We start from the raw sequence: 12,062 nt of genomic DNA, 5'->3' as shown, positions 1-12,062 counted from the left end.
TTTTCATATTAGTTCTTGGTGAATTTGTTGGTTGTAGAAGTTTGCATGTTAGTTTTGACAACTACCCAGATCTTGCATGTCAGTTTTGACAGCTACCCAAATCTTGCATGTCAGTTTTGACAACTACCCAGATTTTGCATGATAGTTTTGACAACTACCCAGATCTTGCATGTCTTAATTTGGTGGTTGCATGTTGCTTCTAATTAGTTTCATGTCAATATCTATGGTTGCATGCTACTTCTAATCATTTGCATGTTAGTTCTTGGTGTTTGAAGAAGTTATATCCTATTGGGGTTACACTCTACTTTATCCAGAATGGACAGGTATAGTATAGAGTCTCAGAGGACACGATCTTGGACAATTGATATCCAGAGTCAAAACAGTAGAAAGGATGATTATTTAGACATTCGAGATAAACTTATGAAAATAAGCCATGACATGTCTGAACAGTTGGTTGAGCACCACCGTATAATGAATGACATGTTGTCTGACCCAGCTAAGGTGGATAAGTTGACTGGATTTCTATTTGGTAGATTTTCTCACAAGACAGATGACACAATTCCCAAGAACTTGCATGAGGAGTTTGAGAAACTAGATGATAGCTAGGTAGAGGTCTCAGATTCTACTTTGCCACAGGAGGTGGTGGGAAAGGATATTACACAGATTGATAGTAACGATCAACTTGATACTCAAATTGAGACAATTGTTTACAGGTCGTCAAAGGGTGATGCCACAGGTATTCAGGATGGTATAGTTACAACAGGCAGTGACTACAGTGTAGTGGGTTCAGATGATGATTATGAGGATGTTGTTGTGCAGGATGGTGAGATACTTGGTAGAGATGAGCAGACATTGAGCATTCATGACTTTGCTGAGAAAGAGTACCAGACACAGTTAGATGCTTCATCACATGAGGTTGAGGCAGGTGGTACTTCACATGATTTATCCCACCAGCTGAAGGTGAGTGAAGATAGTATTTTGACTTCATTATCTCATCATGATAGGTATGTGAGTTAGTTGGTATTGGTCATATTACTCAAGTGAGGATTTTGCTTGAGTTACCAGCTGATTCTAGTTTACAGATATGGACTCAAGATTGTTATATTGGCATTTGGGATTTAGTTGACAGGAGATCTTTAACACTTTTTGGTAGCAGTGTTTGTTTGGGTGCTATCATGGATTTGATTAGAAAATTGCACGGTGTTGTCTTTTCTTGTGCTAGCAGCTTGTTTGATGTTGGTATTAGTTTTTATAGACCGGTGTTGGGCTTTGTTCATATATCCAGTTGACCATACTTGCTGGAATGTGTTGACGATCTTTCATTTTTGGCAGTGTGTACAGATGAGTCCCAAGATCATATTGGCATTGATGACATCCAGGAGGATGCAGTGGGCAATTTTGAAGACTTAGTTTCTTTGGGTACATAGGAGTTGGACAGCAGTGCTACAGTTTTTGATACTATGTATGTTGATATGAGCTTTAAAGTTGATTCACAGGACATGGATGGTAATACTCTAGAGACTAGTAACTTTGAGGGTACTCCTTTAGACAGTGCATCAGAGGAGGTTTGTAGGAGACAGTCAAGCCAGTGCCATCATGTGTCTAATCAATTGAGAGTTAGTGACCGAGACATTGCTATCACTTGCCAGCATTTTGATGCTACTCATCAGTTGTTAGAAGTTTATGGATGGGGTTCTCCTACTAGTGATGAGAAGGAAGGCAGTTATCTTTCCTTGATAGAGATCCACTCTTTATGGGAGGCTATTCGAATTTTGAGACAGAATTATATGCAGTTGGTAGCTGACAGAGATTATCTTATGGAGTGGGGCAGTACAGCATATGATGCATTGTTGGCCAAGGAAGATGAGGTGAGTGAGCTTACTGAGAAACTTGAGGTGACTTCTAAGATTCTTGAGAGTACACAGTTGGCTTTCAAGGAGTCACAGTTTCATTTGGCTAAGGTGACCATGGAGTTAGAGTGACTACAGTCTTTATCTGATTCTATACAGTCACAAGCTATGGTGTTTGGTGATCCGAGGATGTCCATGGCCGAGATTGTCAGAGACAATGGAGATGAGGATGCATCCATCTTTGATACTAACATTGGCATATCAGGTTCATTCCCACTAGAGTCAGGTTCAGTTGAGTTGGGTGTTGTAGCAGATTGTTGTATGCCTGACATGGTGGTGGCCTCTACTACTGATGACACAAAGACTAGAGATGTATCAAAGATCATGTGTGATGTTGGTGAGTTGGTAGTTAGCATCGTTCCTGCTAGTAATACTACTCCCTTGGTGATATCTTCAGAGGTAGTAGTCAGTTCCAACATGGTTAATGATCAATTGCAGTTAGTTTCATCTAGATTACAGTCTGAGCCACTTACTGAGATTGGCAAATTCTATCAGCATTACACTGTGAGGTACGCTCATCGATTTACCTTTGATGACCATGTTGATGAGATGATGATACAGAAATGTACTTTGGTTCCTAGTGCTTATCATCAGTTATGGGACAGTTTGATGCCTCAAGATGAGAGTTGTGATGGGCATGACATGGTGATAGGTTCTGCAGTTGACAGCTTGATAATATGTGACTTAGAGCAGGAGTTTGGGAGTGATGCTTCAGTGGGTGTTGTTATTGATTCTACTCCTTTGGCTATGACATCTCCTGACTTAGCTAGTGATCAGTCACAGTGGGTTGTATCACTTGTTCATGGTGAGCTATTGACTGAGGTTGGTTTTTTTAATCAACATTATATTGCAGGGTATGTACATCAGTTAGCATTTGATCCTTGTTTTGAGGAGTTGATGGCAGGCAAATTTGGTTTGGATTCCATTTCTTACTCTTTATCTTGTAATGTCTTTTCACCATCAGCAGTGCATGGGAGTTATGGTTATGAGATAGTGGCCGGTGATTTGCAGAGTTGTGTTGACTGCATGAGTTGTATAGTGTGTGGATTCTCCATACTTGATACAGTTTCATTCGAGAGCGTTCACCATTGTTGCAAAGTTGGATTGTACATTCCGTATAGGCCAGTGGGATGCGTTGATGGTATTTACCATGTTGGTAGTTTGATTTGTCCACTTTACTTGGGTTCTGATGTTCTAAGAGTTTGTGTCTCATGGGTCTTTGACTGTGGTAGTGGTGATTTTGGAGTTTGGTTGAGCTATAATTGTCATTTTGATTATGGATTCCTCTTGGTCATATTGCAGGAGCCTGTGTTAATTGGTAGTAGTATAGTTCATGACTACATTTGGGATCCAGGTGGATTGATTGGTTTATTTTTCAGCCATTTCTTGAGGACAAGCAATGTTTGGGAGGGGAGGACTTGTCATGTCCCCTTTTCAAATAATTAAAAAATAATAATCTTTGCTAAGGCAGGCAGGCCCAAGAAAGTGAAGTTTCAGAAAAAGGGGGTTAATCTTTGGAAAATGTTGGACTAATAAATGAAAATTATTATTAAAATATGTTTCATTAACCTCTCTTGGACGTGAGTTACAGTTATGCCCTCTTTTAAGGGGTTTGGAGGCATTTTGGGCTCATCCCAGAACTTGATTTTTTGCTCATTCTTTGTTATTCTTCAGAGGCTACCAAACTTGTGGAGAAGGAGACCCAAGAACGGGAGTTTGCAGGTTTCCATGGAGACCCAAGAATGGGAGTTTGCAGGTTTCCAGGAAGGCTAAGGATGGGAGTTTGAAGCCATTCCATGTGCATGCTCATACAGAGTTTGCCTTTGTGCTGAACAGTTCAGATTTGTGGGTTTTCGGGGTTGTTTTTTGTATGAGTTTGGTGTTTTCAGTTGAGCATTTCATATCAGTTTGGGTTGCTTCTATATTTCAAACTTTAAGATGTTAAAATAGAGCTGAATATATGTATTGGGATGTGATTAAACTTCTGAGATAGATTATTAGTGTTTTTGGGGTGTTTCCGAGCATTTTTGTGTTAATTTCGGGAGCCCGATGAGCATAGTTTTTGTCCTACATTTGAGAACTGTTGTGTAAAGGCTATACGGATCTGGAAATGTCATTTTTTAGGCTGTTATGCTGCTGAAATTTCTGTAAAAATTTCCATTTTCAGATTTATTAATAATAGGTGAAGCTGTGAAGCTTTTGGCACCATTTCTGGCATACCCGATTTGGGGTTTCTTGAGAAATTTGGAGGATCTTTGTGATATTAGTTGTTTGATCTTAAAGATCTGATTAAAGGTTGGGAATATCATACAAAATCAGAAAAGGGACATTTCACCTCTAAATTTAATGTTAATGTCTGACAAGTCACCATGAGCAAGAAAAATCATGGTTTCCAAATAAGGTTTCCTACATTTAACACTAATAATTATCCTCTATAATTGATAAATAAACATTATTTATTTTTTCTTGAAAACATCTCTAGTTCATTTCAAACCTAATTTTCTTAAGAATAAAAGTAGAGAATGTGTTCCAAGATGTGTATAGAAAAGGAACTTCTTATCTAGGAAACTTCCCAAAAATCATGAACTCAACCAAGGATGAGGCATGGAAACAAGCCTTCCTGAATCCTCCCCCAATAATGTGGACCTTGTATGTGGGCATAGAAAGAAAATGTGTCGAAAGGATTTCTCATTGTTATTACACATAGAGTACACATAAAAGAATTGTGAAAAAATATTTCTAAACATAAATTATAGGTCATTTATTATTATTTTATTTTATTATTTTATTATTTTCATTATCTTATTATTTTATTGAATTATTATTATATTTTTAGTTTAATACTATCTTATTTAATCCTTACTTTTAATTTTAATTTTCAGTATTTTTTGATAGGTAATTTTTTGAAATAAAGGAGGGGTGAAAATTTATTCAAGCTAAAAGAGAAACAAGAAAAAACAAAGAAAGGGCATCAAACAACCCTGTCAAGATCAACCAAGTGATCAAGTTGATGGGTGTTGGTGTAAATACGTATTCACTATTTACACTTACTTAAGTTTACTTAGGTTAATGCATTATTTTATTATTTATTTTTTGAGACACTTAGGAGTTTGTGCATCTTTATGAGTTGTCATGTTGACAACACAGAAGTACTAAACTCTAATTCAGCACATGGTGTCTACAAAACTGGAGTTTACATCATTCATTTAGTTGTCATGTAGGCAATATAGTTATTTGCACTTCCTTTTTAGCACATGTTGTCTACAAAATTGTTTTGCATGCTACACCATTGTAGGCTTATCCTCTCATCATCGCACTTACTTCTGTACTTAATGGAGGATAACCCATATCTGGTGGACATGTGCCTAGTTGTATGAATTATCATGATGCTGATTCGTAGGCATTCTAGATATATCTCAAAGGCCTTTTATACAGGCACTCCTAGTGTACTTTTATGCATATTGAATCGAATACATCGATATTCTAATCATACTCCTTTCTGGTCTACAATTGTGCTTGTGTTTGAGTTCTTAGTTCTTGGGTAAATTTTTCTCTAAGGAAAATTATTACATGGTATCAGAGCTTGAGGAAATTCTATACACTTAGCCATTTGAGATTGTTCATGCTTTAGCACCTCAACCCAAATCCAGAGAATCTATAGAAATTGGGAGCATCTAGAGCTAAATCTCACCTTGCCATTGCGTCCAGAATGTCAATTCAGTGGTGATCGACTATAAATTCATCCACCCTAGGCCAAAGTCAATTGCAAGGAAAAAATTTTTGCAAATCGGCACCAGAAGGCCCGATTTGCAAGTTCGAGTATGGAGATTTTTAGATCTGCAATTTAATTTTTCAGATTTGATTTTAATTTCTCTGTATTTTTGTCATAGTATTATTGCAAATTATTGCAAATTTTTTTTGCCCTTCGAGTAGTAGAGAAATTTATTTTGCACAAGTACCAGGTAGTCACACCCCGACCTTGCATAGAGAATATTCTGTAGAATATTCCATCCATTTCTGGCGGGTCACACTTACACCATCGACCACACATACAAATTCCAACAAATGATTTACCTCACAATGACCTCTACATAACAGTGGCAAGTTCATGCTTGCATGACCTTCCGTGGGCATATGTTTTTAAACATTGTGTAGGCCTCCCACATAGTGCATATGGGATTTTAAAAATCCCACCTACTAGTACCCACCAAAAATTTATTGTGCCTTCACACAACCGACGACACTTTGCACGAATTCCCCTCCCTGCAGTAAAAGATTCTCCCAGTGCGGAACTCTGATTGCCTTTTTTTAAACCTTGACTACTGCATTTTGAAATCTGGGCAGTTTGAATGCCAATGTGATAGACTTCTAGCACCGCTGCTTGATTTTAGTGACAACAGGTCTCCACCCACGTGGCATTCCTCCAATGAGCCACATGGCTCCCATCTCAGCTTCCTACAGACACGTGACATGCATAGCTCAGTGCTTTGACATGACACCCACCATGGTGGATTGCATAATCACCACATGACTCAATGCCATGTAAGTTGTACTCTAACTAAGAAGACCTACACAGTAAGCACCTAGTAGTGTATGCCACCAACCTAGTTAGTAGTGACTTAGCCATGTCAGCTATGCCTACATGTGCCACATGTCATGACACATCATTTGCCACATTTATAAGTTTGTATCACCACATGTCAAATTTTTGTATGTCCATAGAGCACGGTATGCTCAGTCAACTACCACATCACCCTAGGGTGCTGATTTTTTCATTGACATCAATATTTTATGAAATTAAATTTGATGATCATCTGACCATCATTTTCAAGGATTTTATAACTGCTACAATGACCATTTGATCATCAAATTTAAGCACACAATTTTCCTTCTAGACCCCTCTCTAGATTGTTTTTTGATTTGGTAGCCTGACTTTGCAAGCCCATAACTTGGTCATACAGACTCCAAATCATGTGCAATTTTTTAAAAATTGGGTAGAATTTCCTAAACTTTTAAGTGGTGGTGTTCTTTTCTAGTTTTGGTGCAAGGATTTTTTAGAAATTGTATTTTTTGGTGACTGTACCTATTTAATCCTACATTTTGCAACTTCAAACACTCTGTACGGGCTCATCTAGACAAGAAAATAGGTTCCTTTTTTTTTGAAAGTGCATTATTTTTTGTCTACTTTCTAGATCTGCAATCAAATCCTAGGGTTGTGTGGGCAAAAATCTCAGTTTCAAAATTAGGGCTTTTTATGTATTGTAATGCTTTCATTACTTTTCAGAATTGTTGTACATATAAGATATTGTGCTTAGTGACAGATTTGACCCTCAAAAGGAAACTATAAAAAGAAAAATTAGAAGTCCACTTTGTTCATTTTGACAAGTGACCTATTGTACACACACTACATATAAAGTGCCAAAATCCTACTTTTTTGGGGGGTCTTTTAATTGAGTGAAAAGGAGGGGTGTGTACTGTGTTCTTGTGTCTCTCTTTTGTGCTCTTTTCATTTTTGCATCATGGGTTCACCTAATTGTCCACTTCTAACTTCACATGATTATTCTACATGGAAAGATATTGTATGGAGTACATTAATGGCAAAAGGTCTAAATCTTTATGTTGATGGTACAATTCCAAAACCCACTAATGCTAAAGAACTCATTGATTGGAAAATTATAGACAATCAGGCTTTAGGAATTATCAGGAGTTGTGTACATAGAGATCTCTTCTTCCATAGTGCCAGTATCACAGAATCTAAACCTGCATGGGACAAACTTGAATCATTGTATGGTAAGCTGGATGAGGAAAAGGGATTTTAGATTGAGGATGATCTACTTCTCTTGGATCCAAATAACTTTGACACAATTTAGGATTACATCAATAAAGCCAATAATTATAGAGCACTACTTAAAGATTGTGGAAATCCCATGAAGGATGACAAGTTGATTCATCACATCCTAAAGAGGTACCTTCAGAGTATGCCTCATTTGTTTCAAGTTATAATACTCATAGTTTGACCATGGGAAGTGCTTACTAGAAGCCTACATTTGATGCATTTGTAGATATGTTGATTGTGATGTTGATAGTTGAACAATCTCACTTGACAGATTTGGGACTTCTTACAACATCAAAGACCAAAGCATTAGTGGCTAGTGATGACCACCAATCAAGTCAAGGAGGGAAAAGTTCTAGCAACAATAAGAAGTAGTGGAAACAAAAATCACAATCTGAGACACAACAATCCTCCTCACAATAAGGCAATTCTTCTTCTAGCAAGAAGGGAAGTAATGAAAAGAAAGACAAACTTTTTGTGCATATTGCAAAAATCCAAATCATGATGAGCATCATCGCAAGACAAAAAGAATTGACGAGTTGGAAAACGTACTCAAGAAGAACAAAATTCAAGTGCTAGGTACTTCCAAGGATTCAACTCCAACCTCTTCAAAGGGAAAAGGTCAAGCACTTATGGCCAATACAAGTTCTTCTTTGGAATGGATACTTGACTTAGGTGCCTCCTATCATATGGGTTCTTCAAAAGGAGACTTTTCTTCATTGAAGGAGTCACAAGTACCACACATCTTTGTGGGAGATGATACTAAAATGGAAGTTGAAGGGAAAGGACATGTGGAAATGGAAAATGGGAATTCAAAGATATTCTCTATGTTCCAAACCTTAGCTCAAATCTCCTCTCAATTTACCAAATCACTCATCTTAGAGCTGGCAACAAAGTTGAGTTCCTTCCAAATTCAATGATGGTGTGAAGTCTAAAAGATGATTCATTGGTTGTAGTGGGTAAAGTTAATCATGACAAGAGGCTTTATACCTTCTCCCACTTTGTGCCTAGGTCTCCTTCTCAAGCCTTGTTGACTCGCATTCACAAATCAAATTATGGCATGAGCAGTTTGGTCATCTTGCCTTCTGCTATCTTCAGTAACTTTGCTCCAAACACATGGTCAAAGGTGTTAGCTTAAAGAATAAATTTGACAACTGAGTGTCAATACACTTAACCAAGATCAAGAGTAAGTGCCGAGTAAGATGAAGTGCCGAGCTATATCAAGAAAGTGTCGAGTGCTGAGTGTAACAGGTGTCAAGTGTAACAAGTGTCGAGTGTAACAGGTGCTGAGTGTAACAAATGCCGAGTGTAACAGGTGCCGAGTGTAACAAGTGCCGAGTGTAAAAAGTGTCGAGTGTTAACAAGTGCCGAGTGAAACAAGTGCCAAGTGTAATAGGTGCCGAGTGTTAACAAGTGATGAGAGCAACAAGTGTCGAGTGTTAGTAGGTGCCGAGTGATATAGTTTTGTTTAGGTGCTGAGCTATCTAGTAAATAACATGTGCCGAGTATCAGCAATACTTCAGGAGCTGAGTAACTCAGTAGATTAGCATAAAAGTTTGAAATTGCACAAACTATGATGCAAATAGTTTTTGCAGCCAACATAAGGTAAACTTCGAGGGATTTAATGATAAAATCAAATCTTTTATTTTTTTCCATGCAATTCACATGCAGCCAATAAGAAAAATGATAAAGGCATGCAACCAATCAGTAAAAGACAAGTATTGAGCGGGAAATTGAGATTCAATATGGATCGTAGATCCAAATCAAACCCTAAGTCTTTGAAGTCTTTATAAGGAAGACAAAATTTCATTGTAAATATATGAGAGGACATATAAGGGTGTATAAGGAAATTTGTTTTCAGAAGCAAGGGTTATTAGATCACAAAGGATCAAGATCAGAGAAGGCAGAAAAGGAGCCCACATTCAGCAATCAAGGATTGTAATCTATCAGGTTTATTGTATCTAATACTCTCTAGCAATTGTATTAGAATGAAAATCCTATGGTGATAGGTTAGCTTTACAGCTATTTTGTAGATTCTTTTGATTAAGTGATTAAAATCCTTTAACAGGGTGACACTTCATGTTAAGTGTTTGTAAATCCTCTAACCAGGTCACTATTAATACAATGTAAAGCCTTTAACAGGGCAAACCATCAGAAGTGGTTGAACAATATTGCTGCAGTAAATTTTGTGGGTATCATTCCCACCCCAGTTTTACCTTCTTATTCCTGGAGGGTTTCTGGGTTACCAAATTCCAATGTTATGAGTTATTGATGCATGTGTTTTGTTACATGTATTTACATGCATGCAATTTACTTTCAGTTAAAAATTTTATTGGCTAAAGTGTGATACTTATGATTCAACCCCCCCCCCCCCCCCCCCCCCCTTCTCATAAGTACTCTTTCCATATTTGAATATTCCAACAATTGGTATCAGAGCTTATCCAGGTTCTCACAAGGAAAAGCCTAACAGCTTAGAGGAAAATATCTAAAGATGGAAGCTTTCAAACTTGGAAAGATCATTGAAAATTAGGTAATAGATGTGCAACTTGCTCTGCATAGCTTGGAGGAATTTAGAAACAAATTGAGAAACTCGTTAAAAAAGAAGAAGGATCTAGCCATAGCTGAAAATGATATACACTACAAGGAGATTGATACCACCAACATATTTTCCAGTGGAGACACTAAAGAGTTTGATACAGCAATAGCAGACTGATGGAGAAAAATAAAATTCAAGAAGATGAGATAAGATCTCTCAAGATGGAGCATGAATCACAGGCTATAATGATATGTGAAATTACTCAACAAAAGAAAAAAGCAGTTGATGATAAGGTCATGATGGAAAATGACAAAAGGAATCTTGCAAACAGACTTGAAGAAAAATTTACTGAATTGACAAGGATCTCAAACATGCAGATGGATACACTTGCTCAAATGATGAACCTTCATCATGAACTCAATATGAAAGATATTGAGATCTCTACTTTGAAGATTTAGAAGGAACAAATGCAGAATGAATTGAACAGAGAAAGAGAGGTGGTAGAAAATCTCAACAAATCAAGTGAAGCCATCAAATATTTTGAGCAAATACTGAAATCTCCAAGATCAACCCATGATACAATAGGGCTTGGATACAATAGCACTGAAGTTGGAGAATCATCAAAGAGTGCAGAACAAAGAAGTGAAAAAGGTAAAGATGTTAAACCTATATGTCATTTATGTAGAAAGAAAGGAAATACATCTAATGTCTGTAGAAGCAAGAATGCCCATCAGTATGATAAACCCAAAAGCATAAATCATTGTCATAAATGCAAGAAGCAAGGTCATCAAGCATATGAATGCAGAACCCAAACTATTAAGACATCAAGATTTGATGGACATTGTTATAATTGCAAAAAGTATGGACATAGAGCTTTTGAATGTAGATCAAAGTCTATGTGGACAATAAATCAACCAGCAAAGACATCAAACCATGAATTTTGGGATTACAACACTAGGTACAGCTATCACTATTGTCAAGAATATGGATATATCCCACAAAACTGCATAAGAACACATTTTAGAGGGAACTATAAAAGATGGTTGAGTCAAACTACATGTTTCAGTTGCTTAAAAACTGGTCATGTCAGCAGGAATTGCCCAACAAGGTCAAAGGCATCAAGTTCTGAGTTCAACAATGGAAACGCAAATATAGATGTTGGACATATCAGAAGTGAAATGAATAAGACATGGAGGAAGAAAGATGAGTATAGCACATCAAGTGCAGAGATCACTTCACCTAATAGGTCAAGTGATCACACTTCATCAAATTAAGAAAAGAATAAGTGTGTGGGATTGATAAACCAAGTTACATCATAAATCAATCCCAAGACATAGAAGAACTGCAAAAATGAAATCAGCATAAGCAAAGATGCTAAGTCAAAATTGAGAACTTTGCAAAGATCTGTCAAAGTTGTCTTCAAGAGCCAAGTTGCTAACAACAACCGAGTTGATAGTTGATGCAAAGCTGTGAAATATCAATAGGAGCCAACTAAAGTAAAACACAATGGGAGCCGAGTCATGTCGAAACCTTTTAGGTGCCGAGTAGATAGTTGGTAGCATACTAAGCATTTATTACTCTATTTTGAAGGGTACATAAATCTAATTTTCGATCATTTTCCCACCATTCAAACGAGAAGTAAAGATGAGAAGAGTGGAGAAGATCAAGATCAACTCAGAAGCCATTTGTGAAGATTTCAACAGTGATTCAGGACAAGTTTCATCGATTTAAGGTATTTTACTTAAGTGTTGAGCTACGTAGGACTTATAAACTTGTTTAAATC

The sequence above is a fragment of the Cupressus sempervirens genome, chromosome 9, assembly GCF_028749045.1.
Source record: "Cupressus sempervirens isolate cs-2001-9-10 chromosome 9, ASM2874904v1, whole genome shotgun sequence".
NCBI lineage: Eukaryota > Viridiplantae > Streptophyta > Pinopsida > Cupressales > Cupressaceae > Cupressus > Cupressus sempervirens.
This window is presented reverse-complemented; position numbering follows the sequence as displayed.